At 43.4% G+C, this 25796-nt stretch overlaps 1 protein-coding gene across 12 annotated transcripts in view; it reads left to right on the forward strand.

Moving 5' to 3' along the window:
- sash1a (SAM and SH3 domain containing 1a) overlaps positions 1–25796 on the forward strand; it is a 290257-nt gene that overhangs the window by 152050 nt on the left and 112411 nt on the right. For 3 of the 12 annotated variants that reach the window (XM_021600732.3, XM_090233015.1, XM_090233032.1), the window contains exon 1: positions 5323–5775. The exons of 7 other annotated variants lie outside the window; for them this stretch is intronic. The gene's annotated coding sequence lies outside the window, so the exon portion shown is untranslated. Of the gene's footprint in view, positions 1–5266; positions 5776–25796 lie in introns of those variants that run through there. 2 more of the 12 variants (XM_090233021.1, XM_090233023.1) reach the window with 2 other exon arrangements.

Consider the following 25796-nt stretch of genomic DNA (forward strand, 5'->3'; position numbering starts at 1 on the left):
TTTGTTTTCGAGATTATAGTTTCCAGATTCGACCATCTTAATAACCTAAGGCTCGTATTTCTGTGTGTTATTATGTTATAATTAAGTATATGATTTGATATTTGATAGAGCAGTCTGACTGAGCGATGGTAGGCACCAGCAAGCTCGTAAGCATTCATTCAAACAGCACTTTCGTGCATTTTGCCAGCAGCTCTTCGCAATGCTTCAAGCATTGCGCTGTTTATGACTTCAAGCCTAACAACTCCCGAGATTAGGCTGGTGTAACCGATGTGAAATGGCTAGCTAGTTAGCTGGGTGCGCGCTAATAGCATTTCAAATGTCACTCGCTCTGAGACTTGGAGTAGTTGTTCCCCTTGCTCTGCATGGGTAACTTTGCTTCGAGGGTGGCTGTTGTCGATGTGTTCCTGGTTCGAGCCCAGGTAGGAGCTAGGAGAGGGACTGAAGCTATACTGTTACACTGGCAATACTAAAGTGCCTATAAGAACATGTCAAAGGTATATGAAATACAAATCGGATAGAGAGAAATAGTCCTATAACCTAAAACTTCTTACCTGGGAATATTGAAGACTCATGTTAAAAGGAACCACCAGCTTTCATATGTTCTCATGTTCTGAGCAAGGAACTTAAACGTTAGCTTTCTTACATGGCACATATTGCACTTTTACTTTCTTCTCCAACACTTTGTTTTTGCATTATTTAAACCAAATTGAACATGTTTCATTATTTATTTGAGGCTAAATTGATTTTATTGATGTATTATATTAAGTTAAAATAAGTGTTCATTCTGTATTGTTGTAATTGTCATTATTACAAATAAATAAATAAAATGTCTGATTAATCGGTATCGGCTTTTTTTGGTCCTCCAATAATCGGTATCGGTATCAGCGTTAAAAATCATAATCGGTCGACCTCTAGTTTGTGTTTGTGTTTGTGTATGTGTTTGTGTATGTGTTTGTGTATGTGTATGTGTTTGTGTATGTGTTTGTGTATGTGTATATGTATATGTATGTGTATGTGTATGTGTATGTGTATGTGTTTGTGTTTGTGTTTGTGTTTATGTGTATGTGTATGTGTTTGTGTATATGTTTGTGTATGTGTTTGTGTATGTGTTTGTGTATGTGTTTGTGTATATGTTTGTGTATGTGTTTGTGTATATGTTTGTGTATGTGTTTGTGTATATGTTTGTGTATGTGTTTGTGTATATGTTTGTGTATGTGTATGTGTATGTGTTTGTGTATGTGTTTGTGTATGTGTATGTGTATGTGTTTGTGTATATGTTTGTGTATGTGTTTGTGTATGTGTTTGTGTATGTGTTTGTGTATGTGTTTGTGTATATGTTTGTGTATGTGTTTGTGTATGTGTATGTGTTTGTGTATGTGTTTGTGTATGTGTATATGTTTGTGTATGTGTTTGTGTATGTGTATGTGTATGTGTTTGTGTATATGTTTGTGTATGTGTTTGTGTAGGTGTTTGTGTATATGTTTGTGTATATGTTTGTGTATATGTTTGTGTATATGTTTGTGTATATGTGTATGTGTATGTGTTTGTGTTTGTGTTTGTGTATGTGTATGTGTATGTGTAAGTGTTTGTGTATGTGTTTGTGTATGTGTTTGTGTATGTGTATGTGTATGTGTATGTGTATGTGTATGTGTATGTGAATGTGTATGTGTTCCACTCTTCCACTAACCCTCACCCTTCCATCCCTTCCTTCCTCAATTAAAACACTGTATCTCTCTCTCTCTTTTTCTCTCTCTCTCCATCCCTACATCCTCTCCCCCTCTCTTTATTTCTCTCTCGCGCTCTCTCTCTGCTCATTTTCCATCCTAGTTAACAGATGGTGTGGGTAGCCCTGTCTCTGTCTCACCATGTGTGTGTGTGTGTGTGTGTGTGTGTGTGTGTGTGTGTGTGTGTGTGTGTGTGTGTGTGTGTGTGTGTGTGTGTGTGTGTGTGTGTGTGTGTGTGTGTGTGTGTGTGTGTGGTAGTCAGCCTCCGTGGTAATGATCAGTATTCAGTACCAGTCTCTGGTAACTGGCCAGTCTGGACAGCATGTTGGCCCCATAGACTCTGGAGAGATCTCTACTCTAGCAACTAGCTACCACTGCCTGTCTACCTGTCTGCCTCACTGCCTACATGCTTGTCTGCCTCAGTGCCTCAGTGCCTAGATGCTTGTCTGCCTCAGTGCCTCACTGCCTGCCTGCCTGTCTGCTAGCTGGACTTGCAGCCTCCTTATGTGAAGTGTCTCATCACTCAATGAGGGTAATCAAACACTCACTCACACACACACACACACAGACAGACAGACAGACAGACAGACAGGCAGGCAGACACTCCTTTGTCTGTCGCTGCTTCTCCATAGATGGCTAGAGAGAGATTAGTTGATGAAAGTTGTACTTGTGTTGATCAGTTTTAATTTGTCTGCCCTGGCTGATCGTTAGCCTCAGGAGGATTGTATGGTGCTCTGTGCTAAAAATAACCAAGTGCTCTATTTCCAATCTGTTGAATGACTGAGTGGAGTACCTGATGGGTTTGTGACATTAGTGTCTATAGCAGTTTCTGGTCAAACCCAACCTAAAGTCCTACTATTATGGAAGAGAGAGAGTGGATGATTAAGATTTTTTTTTAGGATTAAATACTCGGAATAACAGGTCCCTAATTTGATTTAGAGAATCCTATTTCTTCATAGATAACATAGTCTTATCTTTATGCAGAAGTGTGTTGCCTGGCAGGGAAAGTGTGGTGTGTCACAATTTGGCACCAAAATGAAAGCTGATTTGGTTTTTAATTAGGCTAGTGGCTCTCAATTCCCCATATGAGGTCAGAGTCACACACACACACACACAAACACACTCTCTCTTTCTCTCGCACACACATACGCATACACACACAGAGTGAGAGAGAGAGACAGAATCATGCTTAAAAAATACATTACATGTATCTCCCAGAGTTCTAGCAATTTGGTGCTCATTTAAAAGCAATAGGGTTTGAACAGCTTAGCACTAAATTCTCTACGTGCATTAGTGGTAGTAGTGTTAGCTCCAGTCACTGTTTTTCCTCCGCTATACTCTGATGAATGGTCATTTCAGTGTTGTACTCTTCTGTTCACTCAGTTCTTAATCCATGTCTGTGACCTCTGATCTATTCAAACAAGCAGACCAAGTCAAGCAAGAGTAGTTATCTGGTATTTATCTCTGTTTATTCTTTGAAGTCTCAGGCCAACATTTAGAATTTTTAGAAGAGAAGCTGGATATAATGAGATGTTTTATTTGTCTGCCTGTGTGGGGACCATCGTAGTCCAGACTGTGTATTATTATTAAGGTCCTATCAGTGTGTTTGACCTCAAGTTCATCTGAATTGATATCCTGTTCCTGGATTAGAGTCTGGATAGACAGGCTTTCATTATTTTTGATAGAGGTATGTGTGAATCTAAAGACCACTGCCATCATGATTATTCCTGCTTCATGTGAGGGGAGGTTGGGAGCGATTGGGAGGAGGTTTTGGGGGTGGTTGTGTGAGTGTATCAGAAATAGCCTCATAAGGTTATTAATCAAATAGACCAAAGTTCTGACTGGTCCTAAATCTGCTTTACATACACACAGGGTATGCTGTTTTCCAACCACTTAATCCAAATATGTTACCCACAGTAGTGTGTGTGTGTGTGTGTGTGTGTGTGTGTGTGTGTGTGTGTGTGTGTGTGTGTGTGTGTGTGTGCTTCTTTGTTAAATGTTTGCCGTTAGAGCTCCTTCCAGCATATTGACCGTTTGGAAATGTTGTGACAGCAGGTCCAAACAGGATGGAGCAGTAGAGGTGTGGTGTTAGTCTATGTAGAGTTGTGGTGTGTGTCTATGTAGAGTTGTGGTGTGTGTCTATGTAGAGTTGTGGTGTGTGTCAATGTAGAGTTGTGGTGTGTATCTATGTAGAGTTGTGGTGTGTGTCTATGTAGAGTTGTGGTGTGTGTTCACAACTGTCCTATATGACATCACTGCTCTGGTTATAAACTCCATAACTGTGCCATATGACTTCACTGCTGTAGTTCTAGTCTCTATAATCATCCCATGTGACCTCACTGCTGTGGTGGATTGTGGGTGCTTAGGACTGTCAGTGAGTCTGCGTGATGCTGGGAGCCCCTTCCCTCCCAGGGGGTTCATAAGAAGAACAGGGGGGACTTCCAGGTCCTGTTTTAACTCTTTGTCTGACCTCCCTTGCCCTCTGTCTCCTTCCCCCCTCCCTCTCGTTGTCTGTCTTTCTCTGTTCCCTCTCTCCCATGGCCCCAAGGGGTCATCAGGCCCTCTATCATTCCAAAACGGGATAATGTTTTTTCTTATTTTTATTCTTCTCCCAATTTAACAAATCTTAACCTCACTGAGTGACTCTTTCAAATCTTAACCTCACTGAGTGACTCATTCAAACCTTAACCTCACTGAGTGACTCTTTCAAACCTTAACCTCCCTGAGTGACTCATTCAAACCTTAACCTCCCTGAGTGACTCATTCAAACCTTAACCTCCCTGAGTGACTCATTCAAATCTTAACCTCACTGAGTGACTCATTCAAACCTTAACCTCCCTGAGTGACTCATTCAAACCTTAACCTCCCTGAGTGACTCATTCAAACCTTAACCTCCCTGAGTGACTCATTCAAACCTTAACCTCCCTGAGTGACTCATTCAAACCTTAACCTCACTGAATGACTCATTCAAACCTTAACCTCACTGAATGACTCATTCAAACCTTAACCTCCCTGAGTGACTCATTCAAACCTTAATCTCACTGAATGACTCATTCAAACCTTAACCTCACTGAATGACTCATTCAAACCTTAACCTCCCTGAGTGACTCATTCAAACCTTAACCTCCCTGAGTGACTCATTCAAACCTTAATCTCACTGAATGACTCATTCAAACCTTAACCTCACTGAATGACTCATTCAAACCTTAACCTCCCTGAGTGACTCATTCAAACCTTAATCTCCCTGAGTGACTCATTCAAACCTTAATCTCACTGAGTGTCTCATTTAAATGAGTGTTGCTTTTAGCTGAATCTGGGCTATTTAAAAATGAGCGCCTTATTAAAAATGAACGCCAAAGGAGAGAGGGAGTAAGAGAGAGAGAGGGAGAAGGAGAGGGAGAAAATTAACGAGAGAGAGAGTTGGATAGTTGGAAGCAAGAACTTGAAGAGCCCTGTAATTTGGTTGTGATTCCATGACAGACAAAGGACTCAATATGAGTTTGTGGCAGGCTGCCCCAGTCAGTTCCTAGCACACAGCAGCCAGCTGGGCTGTGGGAGGAGCTGGCCCTAGATCAGTTTTTAGTTTCTAGGTGGGGCCCTCTCTTTCTGTGTTACAACAGGAAAACACTAGTCACACTTACTGGACCGGACCTCGAAGAGAGGAGAGGAGAGGAGAAGAGAAGAGAGGGGACGTCCCACTCTGGGCTTTAAGCTGTGAGAGAAAGAGGGAGAGGGAGAGAGAGAGAGAGAGAGAGAGAGAGAGGGAGAGAATGAGAGAGAGAGAGAGAGAGAACGAGAGAGAGAGAGAGAGAGAGAGAGGAAAAGATAAACAGACAGTGGGGGTAAAGATACAGAGAAAGGGAGAGAGTGGCTGAGTTAAAGGAATAATTAGCCTAGCCTAGCATGTAGCTAGCCTAGTCTACTGTACTCTACTTGTTCCTCATACTCTGAAAGAGGTACACACAGTTAGCAGGACAGTTACAGATCATTTCCTCTGAAACACTTGGACAGTTCGTGGCTCTGTTAGACTGTCCGCGGCTCTATTATAGTGGTGAGTACTTGTATCCTGTTTTGGTCTTTCTTTCATTTAATTTCAGGGGAAATCGTATCTTGTTTCATGTATTTGTATTGTCAAAGATAAATGCTTTGGATGGAGAAATAATATAATTTAAGAGTTGTGAACAAAGTGAAAGAGAACTCATCAGAGGAGTTAAGTTACTATGAGGTCTTGTGTTGTCACATTGAGACATGTAGAGACATTTTTGCTTCAGACATACATAAGGCGTTTCATGGTGAGTGTATCTGAGTTGGAATGAGATTATTGTTGGCTGAGCTGGTATTTTAACTGAAGCATGCCAGCCCTCCTCCGCTTTCTGATTGACTGACTGATGCTGCTGAGTCACGATGCTAGCTGATTCTCACTGCACTGCTCCATGCGCTGTGTGTGTGTGTATGTTTGCTTGTGCGTGTGTGCGTCTCCTGGTCCCTGCCTGCCTTCCTGTGTGTGTGTGTGTGTGTGTGTGTGTGTGTGTGTGTGTGTGTGTGTGTGTGTGTGTGTGTGTGTGTGTGTGTGTGTGTGTGTGTGTGTGTGTGTGTGTGTGTGTGTGTGTGTGTGCATCTATACATGTGTGTGTATGTGCATCTATATGTGTGTGTGTGTGTGTGTGTCAATAAGTGTGTGTGTGTGTGTGCATCTATACATGTGTGTGTATGTGCATCTATGTGTGTGTGTGTGTATCTATACGTGTGTGTGTCTGCCTCCATTAGCCATAATTAGTCCTTTACTCCTTCGTTCTCCAGTACATGACAGGGTGAGTGGTGCCTCACATGTCTTCTCTGGAACCAGACAGACAGATAGAGAGAGAGGGATGAAGAGAGAGAGGGATGGATGAAGGGATCAGGATCCATTACTATTTATCATCAGCCTCTGAAGCCTCTATTGATTTCCTTTTCCATTGAGTGAGAACAAAGCCTTGCTCCCAGCAAAGACCCAAATAAAGAATTGTGCTACATATCAGCACTGAATCTGAGCCTCGCGGCTGTTTATTGATCTCCTCTTCTTCCGGACAAGCACAAACACACACACACACACACACATCTCTAGAAACACACACACTCACACAACACCACCACACTGACACCAATGCACACACACACACACAGAGTGAGAAACATACACACACACAACATAGAAACACACTCAAATAAGCATACACACACATAGACACGGTCTGTCCTTGTTCACTAGAGGAGTGCCATTGTTCAGTGTGTGTGTGAGTGTGTGTTTGGAGGTGAGGGAATTTGACAAATAGCTGTTTTGCTGAGGGAGTGTGGAGCTCTATATTCTCTCTCCCTTTCTCCCTCTCCCTCTCTGTCTCTCTCTTCTCTATCTCTCTTTCTCTATCTCTCTCTCTCTTTCTCTCTCCACCTCTCTTTCTCTCTCTCCCTCTCTTTCTCTCTCTCCCTCTCTTTCTCTCTCTCCCTCTCTTTCTCTTTCTCTCTCTCTCTCTTTCTCTCTCCACCTCTCTTTCTCTCTCTCCCTCTCTTTCTCTCTCTCTCTCTTTCTCTCTCTCCCTCTGTTTCTCTTCCTGTCCGGATCTCTGGAGCCGGCATCTGGAACAGCGGTCAGCTGACAAGAAACAAGGGAGCGGAGGGAGGGAGGGGAAAGAGGGGAAGGAGCGATACAGGAGGGAAGGAGGTATGGAGCCAAAAACTTCCCAAGGTAGATCCCCGAGCAGGCCTGCTTTATTGTATTGTACAGACCCAGACCCAGTCCCAGTCCCAGACCCAGACCCAGTGTGTAATGTTCTGTATGAAGGATATCTGAATCCATGGACAAAGAGCCTTCAGAACAAAGAAATAGACAGAGACATAGACAGAAATAGAGCTGAACAAACAGGCTTGATTTGAGCTCTTTAGCTGGGAGTTCTCATCGAGGGGAGACAGTGGAAGCTCACAGGAACAACTGACAGGCTAAATCAGCTACCTACAGGCAGAGGGGGAGGTATATTGTTGGCACCGGGATGGAGCTACCCATGGCCCGAGGGGGGTCTGGAGGTAGATTGTAGTGAGTTGGCACAGTGATGTGAAGGAAGGGCTCCTCTGTTCTGTTCTGGTCTTCTCTGCCTGGGAGGTAATTAATGGAGTTTCAGCCGTCAAAGCCCTCTCTCTCTTTCTCACTCTCTTTCTCTCTCTCTTTCTCTCTCTCGCTGTAGTAGCTGTCTCTGCCAGTCAGACAGACTGTCTTTCTCCCCTAGACTCTCTCCCCCTCCCCATCTCTTTCTCTCTGTTTTTCTCCTCTTTATTCTCTACTTTGTTGTCTTTATTCTCTAGTAGTCTGTCAAAGCGTTGCTATAGAGATAGACCTCTGAGCCCAATTCTCATGAGACACGTCAGCTCGTGTAGACTAGAGACCACTTCTCTCTCAGGGCTGGTGGACATTTGGGACTTGTTGACTTGTTTAAAGTAGACTTTGTTGTGGATGAAACAAATGGAGACTCATGGCCTGCCTGTCTGCCTCTCAGTCAGTGTGTTGTGGATGTGTCTACCTAATAGATGTGGACGGGCCAGTTGTGAGCTCTGCAGAGGATCCGCTTAGCATTAGCTTTACAAAGCCAACACTTCCCTGTCTCTACAATGTGCCCTGCAATGGCTGATCCTAACCCTGTGAGCCTCTTTGTTCTGCCTATCCCCTCCGTCATGCAGTCATACCATCAGCAGAGCAGCTACACACACACACACACACACACACACACACACACACACACACACACATGGATGCACACACACACACGTCAATCCCTTCGCGTTGTATGGTATGCACAGTGATGGGATTTCGAACAGAATGGAATCCGTTAATGAAAAGACAGAGATTCCAGTGTAGAGCCTGGGTGCTGTATTCAAAGCTTCAGCTCCCTATTACTGTGCCAACAGCAGAAAGCCCTGTGCTTTGTTTCAACAGCACAGCTCTGTATAACTAACTATCCACTGGTCTGTGCCAGGCCAGGGCACAGCTCCACCGCCCCACACTACCAACCGGTGAAGGATGGATGACATCATCAGCCGTCACGTTCGGCATGTCCTGCCTGGACCCCCAGATTTACAGAGGAAGTGAGGAAACCTTTGTAACATCTGCTGCAGCCTTTCTGCTCCGTCACACCACCGATCATGTGACTGTATATGATCCCCCAGTCGTGTATGTGGAGCAAGAGAAGAGAGAGTCGGTGAACACCATCCCTCATTACATTAACGCCCACACGGGGGTTGTTTGACAGTCTTTTCTCAACTCCATATGTACATGTGTTACTGCTTTTTTCTTGTGGGCCTCTTGTTACATTCAGCAGATTATTTTATCCAGAGCAACTTACAGGAGCAATTAGGAGCAATTAGGGTTAACTGCCTTGCTCAACATCAACAGACTTTTCACCTAGTTGGCTCTGGGATTCGAACCAGTGACCTTTCGGAATACTGGCCAAACGCTCTTAACCGCTAGGCTACATATCTGTTCAGGCTTGTGTGTGTGTGTGTGTGTGTGTGTGTGTGTGTGTGTGTGTGTGTGTGTGTGTGTGTGTGTGTGTGTGTGTGTGTGCGCCCGCAGTACATTGAGTATACAAGACATTAAGAACACCTTTTCTTTCCACCCAAAAGTGATAAAGCTGCCAGCTCTTAGCAAACTGTTAGACAAAAATGTGCTATTTCTCTGTAAACAAATTGACAACAGACTTTCAGCATGCTTATAGAGAAGCACACTCAACACTGACACAAATGACTGATGATTGGTTGTAAGATATTGATAATAAGAAGATTGTGGGAGCTATACTGTTAGATTTCAGTGCAGCATCGATATTATTGACCATAACATGTTGCTGAGAATACTTCTGCCATTATCGTGGATTCAGAGCTATCTATCTAATAGAACTCAGAGTGTTTTCTTTAAGCAAAGCCTCTCTAATGTCAAACATGTAGGGTGTTTTGTGCCGCAGGGTAGCTCTCTAGGCCCTCTACGCTTTTCTATTTTTCCAATGACCTGCTTGAACAAAGACTGTGTCCATGTCTGCTGATGATTCAACCATATACACTACCATTCAAAAGTTTGGGGTCACTGAGGAATGTCCTTGTTTTTGAAAGAAAAGCACATTTTTGGTGCATTAAAATAACATCAAATTGATGAGAAATACAGTGTAGGCATTGTTAATGTTGTAAATGACTACTGTAGCTGGAGACTGCTGATTTTTAATGGAATATCTACAATATCTATCTATATCTATCTATCTAATGAGGCCCATTATCAGCAACCATCAATCCTGTGTTCCAATGGCACATTGTGTTAGCTAATCCATGTGTATCATTTTAAAAGGCTAATTGATCATTAGAAAACCCTTTTGCAATTATGTTAGCACAGCTGAAAACTGTTGTACTGATTAAAGAAGCAATAAAACTGGCCTTCTTTAGACTAGTTGAGTATCTGGAGCATCAGTATTTGTGGGTTCGATTACAGGCTCATAATGGCCAGAAACAAATAACTTTCTTCTGAAACTCATCAGTCTATTCTTGATCTGAGAAATGAAGGCTATTCCATGCGAGAAATTACCTAGAAACTGAAGATCTCGTACAACACTGTCTACTACTCCCTTCACAAAACAGAGCAAACGGACTCTAACCAGAATAGAAAGAGGAGTGGGAGGCACTGGTGCACAACTGAGCCAGAGGACAAGTAGATTAGAGTGTCTAGTTGGAGAAACAGACGCCTCACAAGTCCTCATCTGGCAGCTTCATTAAATAGTACCTGCAAAACACCAGTCTCAACGTCAACAGTGAAGAGGCGACTCCGGGATGCTGAACTTCTAGGGATGGTGGCTCTGACACACACACTTACCCCACCAGACATGCCACTAGGGGTCTTTTCTCAGTCCCCAAATCCAGAACAAGCATAGTTTAAAAAAACAGATGAAGCAGCACCTCACGGCACAACGCCTCTCCCCTATTTGACCTAGATAGTTTGTGATTTTCCCATGATGTCAAGCAACGAGGCACTGAGTTTGAAGATAGGCCTTGAAATACATCCACAGGTACCAATTGACTAAATTTATTTCAATTAGCCTGTCAGAAGCTTCTGAAGCCATGACGTAATTTTCTGGAATTTTCCAAGCTGTTTAAAGGCACAGTCAACTTAGTGTATGTAAACTTCTGACACACTGGAATTGTTATACAGTGAATTATAAGTGAAATAATTTGTCACTCAACAATTGTTGGAAAAATTACTTGCATCACGCACAAAGTAGATGTCCTAACCGACTTGCCAAAACTATAGTTTGTTAACAAGAATTTTGTGGAGTGATTGAAAAATGAGTTTTAATGACTTCAACTTAAGTGTATGTAAACTTCCGACTTCAACTGTATGTAGTTCTATCCTTGAGCTGTTCTTCTTTGTTAATGTTCTGTATCATGTCATGTTTTATGTTTTGTGTGGACCCCAGGAAGAGTAGCTGCTGCTTTCACAACAGCTAATGGGGATCCTAATAAAATACTAAGACCAATTGAGACATGGGATGTGTGTGTGCGCCATTCTGAGGCTGAATGGGAAAGACAAAAATGTCAGTGCCTTTGAACAGGGTATGGTAGTAGGTGCCAGGCGCACCAGTTTGTGCCAAGAACTGCAGCGCTCCTTGGTTGTTCAACACTCAACAGTGTCCCATGTGTATCAATATTTTCCATTTGACTGGAGCGCAGAGCGAGATTCCCAAAGGCTGGAGCGCAGAGCGAGATTCCCAAAGGCTGGAGCGCAGAGCGAGATTCCCAAAGGCTGGAGGCTGGAGGCAGAGCGAGATTCACAAAAAGCTGGAGCGCAGAGCCAGATTCCCAAAGGCTGGAGCGCAGACCGAGATTCCCAAAGTCTGGAGCGCCCACTTCAATTTCGCTCCAGTAGTGCTCACTTCACGAGCTCAGGGCATGCCCGGCCAAATATGCATTTGTAGTCTACTTGTGTGCTGCTATGGCCCCTTGCTTTAGCTACTGTCATGGAGTTAGCTAAATATTTTCATAAAGAAACTGATAAAACACACTAAATCAAGGTGACTTATAAAGATGAGGACCAACAGCAAGAGAGGGAGTGTGGTGATGTAGTGTCTAAAGAATCATAGTGGAATCTGAAAAGACACTTATCCTGAAAGCACAATGTTGTATTTACTACATGCACATGCTAACAGAAAGGAACGAGGTGGGTAGATAACTAAGTGTGTCATTGTAGCAAAGTATAAACACTAAGGATGTATAAAAAAAAAATCTGATCTCAAATGTTTTGTTCATTTTTGTTCTATTGTCTCTACAATAGTCCATAGTTGCCTGGCATATTCCCACTTTCAAGAAGCTTTCCGTATTGATTGGGTTATTTTGCTTAAAAACCTTTCGGCCTACCTATAGAAAGATCATTTTAAAAACAACTCTGCATCTCTGCCCAGCCTGGCAAGTGGCCAAAAGGGTGTTTAGCACACCCAGTGGCTCTGCAAGTGTGGAGAGGATATTCTCCGCTGCTGGCCTCTCCAGACATCATCGCATCAGCCTGAAGCCACAGACTGATGAATTCAAAGGCACTAATAAGTAATTGTTCGTTTAATTTGTATGTCATTCTAAGTAAGTCACAGCCTATGTGCCCAATCCACATCGACAGGGCTACGGTGGAGTGGGTCGAGAGCCTCAAGTTCCTCAGTGTCCAAATCACTAAGGACTTAAATCGATCCACACACACACGCACAGTCGTGATGGAGGCACGACAGCACCTCTTTCCCCTCAGGAGGCTGAAAAGGTTTGGCATGGGCCTTGAAGTCCTCAAAAAGTTATACAGCTGCACCATTGAGAGCACCTTGACTGGCTGCATCACTGCTTGGTATGGCAACAGCACCACCCTCAATCGCATGGTGCTACAGAGGGTGGTGGAGACAAGGTCCATCACTGGGGCCAGGCTCCCTGCCATCTAGGACCTCTATATCAGGCGGTGTGAAAGGAAGGCCCGGAAAAGCGTTAAAGACTCCAGCCACCCAAGCCATATATTTTTCTCTCTGCCTCTGCATGGCAAGAGGTATCAGTGCATCAAGTCTGACACTAACAGGCTCCTGAACAGTATTTCTCGTGTATTTTTGTTCAACCTTATGTTATTTTTAGTACTACATTGATATTGATTACTGCATTGTTGGGTTTAGAGTTTGCAAGAAAGGCATTTCACTGTACTTGTGCAGGTGACATTACAACTTGAAGGAGAAAAAACGCATACTATGTACACAGCCATGTTTACTGTATCTAAAACATAAAATACTGTAAACTACTTTTCATTGTTAACATCTCTCAAGGGCATCTTTGAAAATACAGCCAAGGCCTCCCGGGTGGCGCAGTGGTTAAGGGCACTGTACTGCAGCGCCAGCTGTGCCATCAGAGTCCCTGGGTTCGCGCCCAGGCTCTGTCGTAACCGGCTGCGACTGGGAGGTCCGTGGGGTGACGCACAATTGGCCTAGCGTCGTTAGGGAGGGATTGGTCGGGAGGGATCTCCTTGTCTCATCGCGCACCAGCGACTCCTGTGGCGGGCCGGGCGCTAGCGACACATTGGTGCGGCTGGCTTCTGGGTTGGATGCGCGTTGTGTTAAGAAGCAGTACGGCTGGTTGGATTGTGCATGACATTCAACCTTTGTCTCTCCCGAGCCCGTACGGGAGCAATGAGACAAGATAGTAGCTACTACAACAATTGAAATTGGGGAGAAAAAGGGGTAAAAAATAAATACAGCCACGTGTCTATGAATTCTACTGACTTTACGTTGGACTATAATCATATGGAATAACAGGAACACGTTTATTCAAAAGAAAGCTAGTCTATTTTAAGTATAGCAAAACACGTAGAGAACAGATGACTCGATGAATTATATGTGGATCACATTGGAGTTATTCCTCTATCTCTCCATCCATTCTCCTCTCCTCCTTTCTTATTATAGGGCAGATATATCATGTCTTCAGCAGAGCGTCTAAAATTTGCCTCATGTTTTCATCTCTGACCTGTGTTTTTATCTCTGTTATCTGAGCACACACACATACCGCCTCACACACACACACACACACTCTCTCTCTCTCTCTCTCTCTCTCTCTCTCTCTCTCTCTCTCGCACTCTCTCACTCTCTCTCTCTAAAGCGCTTAGTCAGGGCATGTCTTCTGTCATCAGCATCACCTCTGTGTTGTTAAATAGAAGCTTTAACCCAAGGTTCCTATGTCACTTCTCTCATCAACGCATCAAGCTAGTCAAGAATGTCATCCGTCATCAAGGCAATAGCCAAAGCCTGTGCCGATCAGTAACTCTGTCAATGTCCCTCTCTGGGTTTCAACTCCCAAGTCCTAGAGGAGCCACATATTCATGTGTGTGTGACAGTCCCTCACACTCACTTCTGAGAGTGTGTTCACTCTCAAACACTCTGCTGAGGTCTCCATCAACACCAGCTGTCTAGCATATCTGTAGAAAACACCAGTGTGTTTGCTGAGTGTCCCACTGTGGGCTTATGAAGCATGTTACCGTGAGGCTTTTGTGAGCTTGGCAATGGGAGTTATGACCGCTCTGCTCGGAGCTGCACTTGGTTCCAATTAGGTAATGACATTCCAGTCCAGGCTATTGCCAAGCCATACGGTGGGGGTCAGAGGACTCCCAGCAAGCCAAAATTGATTCTGTTAAAGTACCCTGAACATTTGTTAGGTCGCAGAAAATGTTCTCCTAACACAAAACTGTCCAGTTGAGGTGCTGATTATAGAATGTTTATATTAAATATTTGCCTGTTGTTGCCAGAATGTTCCTAGAACACATTTAATGTTCTTTAAAAGGTTTCCAGAATGTTCCTAGAACACATTTAATATGTTTTTTAAAAGGTTCCCAGATTGTTTCATTAGGTTGTGGGAACAGTCTAGTGGGAACAACATGGGGAATTCACAAAATATATGTTCACAAAACCCCAAAACTGTCCAGTTGAGGTGCTGATTATAGAATGTTTATATTAAATATTTGCCTGTTGTTGCCAGAATGTTCCTAGAACACATTTAATGTTCTTTAAAAGGTTCCCAGAATGTTCCTAGAACACATTTAATGTTCTTTAAAAGGTTCCCAGAATGTTCCTAGAACACATTTAATATGTTTTTTAAAAGGTTCCCAGAATGTTTCATTAGGTTGTGGGAACAGTCTAGTGAGAACAACATGGGGAAATCACAAAATATATGTTCACAAAACCCCAAAACTGTCCAGTTGTGCTGATTATTCTACAATGTTTCTTTTAGGGTGCAAAAAAGCATTCAACTGATGTTACAAGAACGTTGTCTGTTCTTTAAAAGTTCCAAAAACATTTATTTAGGCTGTGGGAATATTGTGGGGATACGACAAAACACAAAAACTATCCAGTTGTGCTGAAATTCAGATAACACCTGTATCCGGGTGCACAAAACATCCCTTTGATATCGCAAGAATTCTTTAAAGAGCATGCAAAGAGTGTGCAAAGCTGTCATCAAGGCAAAGGGTGGCTACTTTAAAGAATCTAAAATCTAAAATATATTTTGATTTGTTTAACACTTTTTTGGTTACTACATGATTCCATATGTGTTATTTCTTAGTTTTGATGTCTTCAATAATATTCTACAATTTAGAAAATAGTAAACATAAAGAGAAACCCTTGAATGAGTAGGTATGTCCAAACCTTTGACTGGTACTGTATTTGAAATAAATCAGAATACAGTAGAATACATACCACCCTGCATACCACTGCTGGCTTGCTTCTGAAGTTAAGCAGGGTTGGTCCTGGTCAGTCCCTGGATGGGAGACCAGATGCTGCTGGAAGTGGTGTTGGAGGGCCAGTAGGAGGCACTCTTTCCTCTGGTCTAAAAAATATCTCAATGCCCGAGGGCAGTGATTGGGGACACTGCCCTGTGTAGGGTGGTGTCTTTCGGATGGGACGTTAAACGGGTGTCCTGACTCTCTGAGGTCATTAAAGATCCCATGGCACTTATCGTAAGAGTAGGGGTGTTAATGCTGGTGTCCTGGCTAAATTCCCAATCTGGCCATCAAACCATCACGGTCACCTAATAATCCCCAGTTTACAATTGGCTCATTCATCCCCCTCCTCTCCCCAGGTCGTTGCTGCAAATGAGAATGTATTCTCAGTCAACTTACCTGGTAAAATAACGGATAAATAAAATCAAATAAAAAGTTGTTGGATACTGTAGGTGAAATAAATCAGAAGTTGTAGAATCCTGGATGCTGTAGGTGAAATAAATCAGAATACAGTAGAAGTTGTAGAATCCTGGATGCTGTAGGTGAAATAAATCAGAATACAGTAGAAGTTGTAGAATCCTGGATGCTGTAGGTGAAATAAATCAGAATGTTGTAGAATCCTGGATGCTGTAGGTGAAATAAATCAGAATGTTGTAGAATCCTGGATGCTGTAGGTGAAATAAATCAGAATACAGTAGAAGTTGTAGAATCCTGGATGCTGTAGGTGAAATAAATCAGAATACAGTAGAAGTTGTAGAATCCTGGATGCTGTATGTGAAATAAATCAGAATACAGTAGAAGTTGTAGAATCCTGGATGCTGTAGGTGAAATAAATCAGAATACAGTAGAAGTTGTAGAATCCTGGATGCTGTATGTGAAATAAATCAGAATACAGTAGAAGTTGTAGAATCCTGGATGCTGTAGGTGAAATAAATCAGAATACAGTAGAAGTTGTAGAATCCTGGATGCTGTAGGTGAAATAAATCAGAATGTTGTAGAATCCTGGATGCTGTAGGTGAAATAAATCAGAATGTTGTAGAATCCTGGATGCTGTAGGTGAAATAAATCAGAAGTTGTAGAATCCTGGATGCTATAGGTGAAATAAATCAGAATACAGTAGAAGTTGTAGAATCCTGGATGCTATAGGTGAAATAAATCAGAATACAGTAGAAGTTGTAGAATCCTGGATGCTGTAGGTGAAATAAATCAGAATACAGTAGAAGTTGTAGAATCCTGGATACTGTAGCACGTATCCTCCATTAAAATCTTTCAACATGCACACAAATAATCTTTATAATAGTTTATGTACACTTTATGTCTTCTTTTGTGAGAGATGCAGTCATGTTGTTACAAGGGAGAGTAGGGAATTGAATTTCCCAATGTGTAACACAGAAGCAGGGGGAAAGCCATTTTCCTCTAGTTTATTTTGGATTTTGTGAGCATACTAACATGAATTGGCTTCTATGATGTCTTTGTTAGAGTAAATGGATCTGCAGTAACAACCCATCCTGTCTGAGTCCTGTCTGTCTGGGCCTTTGTTAGGACTATCATGTCACCACAACGTCCTTCTTCACACTCTGCCCAGTCATAGAGATTTAATGGTCAGATGTCATGGTCATTTCACCATGACATCACAAACCAAACCCATCCTGACCAGAACAATCAGACCAATCCTTTAGGAAAAAAATGGTCATCCTTCGTTCTGATCAGGGATGAAAGTCAAGGATGAAAGTGAGGAAAAAATGGCTGTAGGTAGGTATGTTCCCTGTGCACTGTGTTTGTGTGTGATGCCTGGCTGCCTCTGTGTGTTGGTCAGGATGACACACACAGTAACACAGTATCCAATTAAACCAAGCTGTTTACCTTCCCCTCTCCCAACGCTTTCACCACACCCCCCTTGGCTATTTATTTTGATAACAGCTCTGAAGTCATTTCCTTTTTCTGGATTGATGTGGCTTGTGTAGAGGCTGAAATGAAAAGCTTATTACATTGATATTTAAACATGTCAGAGGGCAAGTAGGCCTACAAAAGGAACCTGCGGTGGAATTAAATGGTAGTATATTAGCAGGTCAGAAATCACGTTGAGATGAGAGGATTAGTGATGTTACCTGGGCAGTGAAACATATCACTCACAGATTATACTGTAATGTGTGTGGGGAGAACCACACAGCCATGATTACACACATAGTGATTTAACAGACACTCCCATCCAGAGCGAGCTACAGTAGTGAGTGCATACATTTTAATATTTTTTTTGTATTGGTCCCCCATGGGAATCAAACCCACTGACAAGCTCTACCAACTGAGCCACATGGGACTAAGCTACACGGACACATTACTGCAGAACCACAAATGTCCTATGTCCATCCTTATTCCTCATAAGGGAACTAGGGAGAAGGAAAGTAGAGTCTTTTACAGCAAGCAGGGTTTAATGTTTTGTTGGGATACAATGGATCTCTATTGTCTGATCATTGGATCTCTATTGTCTGGTCTCATCTCCTCTCAGAACATCCACACTCCACCCTAAGTCAGACCCAGCAGTACACAAGCTTTTCCTGTTTTTGTTGCCCATGGTAACGGGCCTGCGTGTATCAGCGGTGATGTCATGCAGTGATATATGACTTGTGAGAGTGAGGGGGGGATGATGACCTCGGCACCGGAGGGTCCCAGGGGACCCATATCAGCGGGGGCCAGCTCTCAGCATCAGGACTTTCTCACAGTCAGTATCTGGCCTGGGGCTCCCTATCTTGGCTAGAGCTTGGCTAGAGGGGTTCAGTATGGTTGTAGTATTGGTTTCTGAAGAAGTCTACCTATTCTGAAACTGATAGCATTCTCCCTGTAGACATTGACGATATAAGTGTTTAATGATGTATGATTTGGCATACATTGTTTATAGAATTTACAGTGACTTGTTATATAGGAGAGGCTGAGGAGGCTGATGTTATATAGAAAGAGAGGAGAGGCTGAGGAGGCTGATGTTATATAGAAAGAGAGGAGAGGCTGAGGAGGCTGATGTTATATAGAAAGAGAGGGGAGGCTGAGGAGGCTGATGTTATATAGAAAGAGAGGAGAGGCTGAGGAGGCTGATGTTATATAGAAAGAGAGGGGAGGCTGAGGAGGCTGATGTTATATAGAAAAAGAGGAGAGGCTGAGGAGGCTGATGTTATATAGAAAGAGAGGCGTGGCTGAGGAGGCTGATGTTATATAGAAAGAGAGACGAGCCTGAGGAGGCTGATGTTATATAGAAAGAGAGGCGTGGCTGAGGAGGCTGATGTTATATAGAAAGAGAGACGAGCCTGAGGAGGCTGATGTTATATAGAAAGAGGAGGGGGGGTAGAGGAAGCTATAGTCACGGGGCTCTGGTCCGTAGCGCCTCCATGGAGCTCTGCCAGGGAGCAGGGTGCAGCCATCCTCCCCTCAACCCTCAGCCCCAGCCTCTGACTCAACCAAACACAGCAATTTCTCAAATGAATTGAATGGTTCTCTTTTCCTACGACAGCTGCAAACCATGGAAACATTAATGGAGACACCACAGCCATCTTTCATAGCAAGAATGTTATCCGTGACTATGTTAAACTGCGGAATGTGTGTGTGTGTGTGTGTGTGTGTGTGTGTGTGTGTGTATTTGTGTGGGTGGGGCTCAAGTGGCCACAATGAATAAGTCAACAAATGTTGCTTTTCTGGTTTCTAAAGTGTAAGGTGTGTAAACTGAACAGCAGTACTCTGCTTCTCCCCTATTTTCCACTCTACTTCATGCTTGGGGGAGGCAGGTAGCCTTGTGGTTAGAGTGTTGGGCCAGTAACTGAAAGGTTGCTGGATCAAATTCCTGAACTGACAAGGTAAAAATGCATTGTTTTACACCTGAACAAGGCAATTAACCCACTGTTCCCCAGTAGGCTGTCATTGTAAATAAGCATTTGTTCTTAACTGACTTGCCTAGTTAAATAAAGGTTAAAAAATACTTGTGTGACTAGTTCCTGTACTTCCTATCCCTAGCCCCAGAGGGTGCTGCTGCTCCAGGACTGCCCCATCCTATCCTACATGATTCCATCACATTCTCTTTCTCCCTCCCTCTCTCAAGCCATTCAATCTGGGTGTGGCTGGAACAGGGCTGGATTTAGGCTTGGCTGCATTGGTCTGGGCAAGGTTTAGGTCTAGTTTAGACTGGCTGAGATGCCTTACTCTTGAGACTTGTGTGCATAGCAGTTTTGATTTACAGAAACCCCCAGGAGGAAGTTGCCGCCACTATTTCGATGTAATTTCCTGTCCTAGAGAGGAAATGCACATCTAGGATCCACCTCTGAAGAATGGCGAAGGCTATGTGGGAATTTCCACATGGAGTTGATAAACATCAACAAATAGGGCACTGGCAGTTGTCAGTGTAGCTAGCTAGCATGCTAACCTGATCTAGCTCTGATTCAGAGGGGTTGGGTTAAATGTGGAAGACACATTTCAGTTGAATGCATTCAGTTGTACAACTGACTAGGTAACCCCTTTCCTTTCAGCTAGCTACCTATATTGCTAACCTAATCCAGCTAGCTAATGTTATCGGTTGTTGCTGTTTTTTTACTACACCGTATTCAAAAGATTAGCCAGCTGGCTCTATGGCTGGTTCTGGAGCTGGATTAATTTAAGGAAAACTTTGCCACAGATGGAAACCACAGTCCTATCTTAGACTTCGCCATTTATTGTTATCTCAAAAGTTTTTGGCTGTCTTCCATAAATTGCCACAGCAAATCTGCCATAGAAATAGTTCCAAAGACTAAGATGAAGCTCCGGTAATATGGATAACTATTGAAAGCTGATATGCATTTTTCTACATTGTAATGGGCAATCTTTGGTAGGTAGGCTGCTGGCAGGCTTCGGCTGTGGTACAGCAAAGCCAAGTCAGCTCATGCTCATGGTTTTCACAGTGGAAGTGAAATAATAGACTAGAATGACTTTGCTCATGATCATACACACCGCAAATGTTGTGTAAGTATTCACCTCATTATTTCTGTACAATGTAAAAGGAAAGTCACACAAGTCTCCTTGCTCAAGGTTGTGAATTCTAAGTTATTATCTTTTTGGCTAATGCAAGAACGCCGCAGTGAAAGTCAAAACAGAACGTTCTGACATTGTTTTGTTTATGGGTTCGTAAATAAGGTGAATAAGTTCCTTAAATTTTATTTTGTGGGTGCCTTTTCATTATCTGGATAGACACATGTGGTTTCTAGCTAACTTTATACCAATCAAAGCAGTGGAGCATGTAGTGATGCAAAATTGGGCATAACCATTCATCATGGGGTGAGGGGGGTGCGGGTTTGCAAAATGCTATCATGTCACGCAATTATACCATCTATAAAAGGGTCAGATATAATGAACAAAATATAAACGTAACATGTAAAGCGTTGGTCCCATGTTTCATGAGCTGAAATAAAATATCCCAGAAATGTTCCATTACCACAAAAATGTGACATTCAGAAAGTATTCAGACCTCTTGACGTTTTCATCAATTTACACACAAAATCTGAAATATCACATTTACGTACAGTACCAGTCAAAAGTTTGGAGACACCCACTCATTCAAGGGTTTTCCCCCTTTATTTTTACTATTTTCTACATTGTAGAATAATAGTGAATATATCAAAGCTATGAAATAGCACACATGGAATCATGTAGGAACCAAAATAAGTATATAAAAAAATAAATATGTATTTTGGATTCTTCAAAGTAGACACCCTTTTCCTTGATGACACTCTTGGCATTCTCTCATCCAGCTTCACCTGGATTACTTTTCCAACAGTCTTGAAGGTGTTCCTAAATATGCTGAGCACTTGTTGACGGCTTTTCCTTCACTCTGTGGTCCAACTCATTCCAAACCATCTCAATTGGGTTGAGGTTGGGTAATTGTGGACACCAAGTCATCTGATGCAGCACTCCATCACTCTCCTTCTTGGTCAAATATCCCTTACACAGCCTGGAGGTGTGTTGGGTTATTGTCCTGATGAAAAACAAATGATAGTCCCACTAAGTGCAAACCAGATGGTATGGCTGTGGTAGCCATGCTGGTTAAGTGTGCCTTTAATTCTAAGTAAATCACAGACAGTGTCACCAGCAAAGCACCCTCACTCCATCACACCTCCTCTATGCTTCACAGTGGTAACCACACATGCAGAGATCATTCGTTCATCTACTCTGCGTCTCACAAAGACACAGCATTTGGAATCAAAAATCTCCAATTTGGACTCATCAGACCAAAGGACAGATTTCCACCGGTCTAATGGCCATTGCTCGTGTTTCTTGGCCCAAGCAAGTCTTTTCTTCTTGTTGTTGTCCTTTAGTAATGGTTTCTTTGCAGCAATTTGACCATGAAGGCCTGATTCACGCAGTTCCTCTGAACAGTTGATGTTGAGATGTGTGTGATACTTGAACTCTAATGAACGTATCCTCTGTAGCAGAGGTAACTCTGGGTCTTCCTTTCCTGTGGTGGTTTTTGCGACTGCACTTGAAGAAACATTTTACAAAGTTCTTGAAATGTTCCACATTGACTGACCTTCATGTCTTAAAGTAGTGATGGACTGTTGTTTTCTCTTTGAAATAAAATATATTTTGATTTGTTTAACATTTTTTTGGTTATTACATTATTCCATATGTGTTATTTCATAGTTTTGATGTCTTCACTATTATTCTGCAATGTAGAAAATAGTAAAAATAAAGAAAAACCCTTGAATGAGTATGTGTGTCCAAACTTTTGACTGGTACTGTAAGTATTCGGACCATTTACTCAGTACTTTGTTGAAGCACCTTTGGCAGCGATTACAGCCTCGAGTGTTCTTGTGTATGACACTACAAGCTTGCCAAACCTGTATTTGGTGAGTTTCTTCCATTCCTCTCTGCAGATCCTCTCAAGCTCTGTCAGGTTGGGTGGGGAGCGTTGCTGCACAGCTATTTTCAGGTCTCTCCAGGGATGTTCGATCTGGTTCAAGTCCGAGCTCTGGCTGGGCCACTTAAGGACATTCAGAGACTTGTCCCCAAGCCACTCCTGAGTTGTCTTTACTGTGTGCTTAGGGTCGTTGTCCTGTTGGAAAGTGAACCTTCGGCCCAGTCTGAGGTCCTGAGCGCTCTGGAGCAGGACCTCACTCTGTACTTTGCTCCATTCATCTTTGCCTCGATCCTGACTAGTCTCCCCGTCCCTGCCGTTGAAAAACATATCCACAGCATGATGATGCCACATCCATGCCTCACTGTAGGGATGTTGCCAGGTTTCCTCCAGACGTGGCGCTTTGCATTCAAGCCAAAGAGTTCAATCTTGGTTTCATCAGACCAGAGAATTCTGTTTCTCATGGTCTGTGAGTCTTTAAGTACCTTTTGGTAAGCTTCAAGCGGGCTGTCAGGCCACTCTTGCAGAGATGGTTGACCTTCTGGAAGCATCTCCCATCTCCACAGAGGAACTCTAGTGCTCTGTCAGCGTGACCACTGGGTTCTTGGTCACCTCCCTGACCAAGGCCCTTCTCCCCCAATGGCTCTGTTTGTTCAGTCGGCCAGCTCTAGAAAGAGTCTTGGTGTTTCCAAATATTTTCCATTTAAGAATGATTGAGACCACTGTGTTCTTGCTATAGGATTTTTTTGGTACTCTTCTCCAGATCTGTGCCTTCACATAATCCTGTCTCGGAGCAAAGTCAAAGAGGGGAGAGAGTGAGAGGGAGAGGGGAGAAACAGAGGGACGGAGGAAGGGGGGACTAGTGCAGAGTGGAAGGGAAAGAGAGTGGAGAGAGATGGTTCATTTAGCTGGGCCAGGTGCCAGCTCCCCCTAGCCATAGGACCTGGACCTGTATCTCTCAGCTTTCAGCAGGGTGCACAGCTCCAGCCCCCCGGCAGAAAAATCAATTCACAAATAGTGTGTGTGTGTGTGTGTGTGTGTGTGTGTGTGTGTGTGTGTGTGTGTGTGTGTGTGTGTGTGTGTGTGTGTGTGTGTGTGTGTGTGTGTGTGTGTGTGTGTGTGCGCGCGTGCGTGCGTGCGTGCGTGCGTGTGTGTGCGTGTGTGTGTGTGCGTGCAAAGGCCACAACACAGAACACTTTCCAGGGATTCTTCCCTCCTCATTCTCCATCTCTCCATTCCAGTGGTTCCTCTAATCTCTCCTCCATCCCTCCTTTACTCATTCTCCCTCCCTTCATCCCTCTAGCCGTTCCTCCATCATCTCAGCCTCCCTCTCTCTGTATTTGGCTAGCAGTCAGCTTGATGTAGCCCATGACTATCCAGTGACACACAGGAGAAGACAGGGGGAGACAGTGTTCCTTACCTGACAGCATGGCTCCTATGTCTGTCTCTGTCATGGTTCGAATGTTCTTAAGCCCCCAGAAATGATCAAAAATACAAAATGCCAACAGCAAATAAACTCAAATTGCTATACAGCATCAATGAATACAGTTTTATTCATTCGATATTAAAAAAAACAAATATGTGGACTGAGAAATTGTCCTTAGTCATGATGGCAGGACTCCAGAGCGACTCCAGTTGGTTAGGGGGGCAGCTGGCCAGCTGTAGGGAGAGGAGCCTCATTACCTGGGGTTTGGTCGAAGCTGTATCCCCTTGTCCTGCGGCCTCTTCTCTCATTAAACCCTCAACAATAATCACCACTGACCACACTGTTCTGCTAGACTCCTTAGGAAAATTAGCCTGGTCAGTGAGTGTGGGTGAGTGAGTGAGTGAGTGAGTGAGTGAGTGAGTGAGTGAGTGAGTGAGTGAGAGAGAGAGAGAGAGAGAGAGAGAGAGAGAGAGAGAAAGACAGAGATAGAAAGTTCTAGACCGTATGTAACAGGGCTGTTGTGGTAGCTGATGGCTCTGTGTTAAATAGGTGAGATGTTCAGACAGACAGGGCTCCCGATAGCTCATAATGAGGGGGAACCATTGCCAATGGAAACGCATTCATGTAGAAGAGATTTATCATGACAGAGGCAGATTTAACCACTTCTGACATGGACCCTGTTGATGATCAGAGCAAGGGTTCAAGCTCTCTCTGTAACCTTGGAGATAGGCAGATAGAACACACGTGTTGATATGACAATGAAAATAGGAGTTTGCTCAAGCAAAGACAGACTGGCAGGCACAAAGCCTAGCCGAAGCCTTCTGATCTTGTGTCTCCATCTGCGCAAACCTGTAGAAGCCAGTATGGAAATTCCCTCAGTATATGCTGTACTGTTTGTTTTGTTTCTAGTTTGATGCTGCCTACCACTGCTGGGCTCAGATTGGGCCTCTATAATCAGGATCCATTGGCTTGTGATTGGGGCAAATTCTTGTGAAAGCAGTGAAAGCGGTCAGTGGTTGTTGAGCTGAGTGTGCAGTATGTTTGTGTGTTGTGTGGTGGAGTTTGGGTTTTTATGCAGACAGACAGACATAGATGGAGATGCCTCCTCTCCTCTTCTGGAATCCTCTGGCGTGAGTCTCTTTCACTAGGATGGATACTGCTCACACACATACACACACACACACACACACACACACACACACACACACACACACACACACACACACACACACTGTAGCAACCAGAGCGTTTCTCTGTTTGTTTGGAAGGACGAGAGACGGAGAGGCCGCAGTGTTTGGTTGTCAATGCATGACCGGAGTGGCGGGGTCTTTTTGTCATTGCTGAGTGTGTATCACAGGAGGCTGCTGAGGGGAGGGCGGCTCATAATAATGTCCGGAACGGAACGAATGAAATGGCATTAAACACATTGAAACCATATTTTTGATGTATTTGATACAGTTCCGCTCCAGCCATTGCCACGAGCCCGTCCTCCCCAATTAAGGTGCCACCAACCTCCTGTGGTGTGTATGAGATATACAGTATGAACGGTATGTTTCTTTGTGTAAATGCTGACAGTAATTACAGCAGAACAGCCCACAGAGCAGGCTGGCTGTGCAACAAGTTATTTTAACGTCTAATATATAACCAAACATTAACCATGTCTGAAGCCGGCTGCTGCTGCTAGGCAAATAAATCTACATTGAACCTGACCTATCACACATAGGCAGATTGGAACAGTACATATTTATGACAGTGCTGGTGATTGTGTGAAACCCATTTCATATGCAATCAATTCTTAACGAGGATTTATAATGATATTTGATGACAGAATTGCAACACAAAACAACACAACTGGCTTTGATGTCATATAGCACTGCATATGTGTGTGTTTGTACTTCCCTGTGTGTCTCCATGTGTGAGTTTAAGAAGCCCCAGAGATGGGCATAGGGCATCTCTTCCCAGTGAGCTGATATCCTCTCCTCTGCTTACCATAGTATTTATTTT

Source organism: Oncorhynchus mykiss, chromosome 4 (genome assembly GCF_057628025.1).
Source record: "Oncorhynchus mykiss isolate SJ-2025 chromosome 4, ASM5762802v1, whole genome shotgun sequence".
In the NCBI taxonomy this organism is placed as follows: domain Eukaryota; kingdom Metazoa; phylum Chordata; class Actinopteri; order Salmoniformes; family Salmonidae; genus Oncorhynchus; species Oncorhynchus mykiss.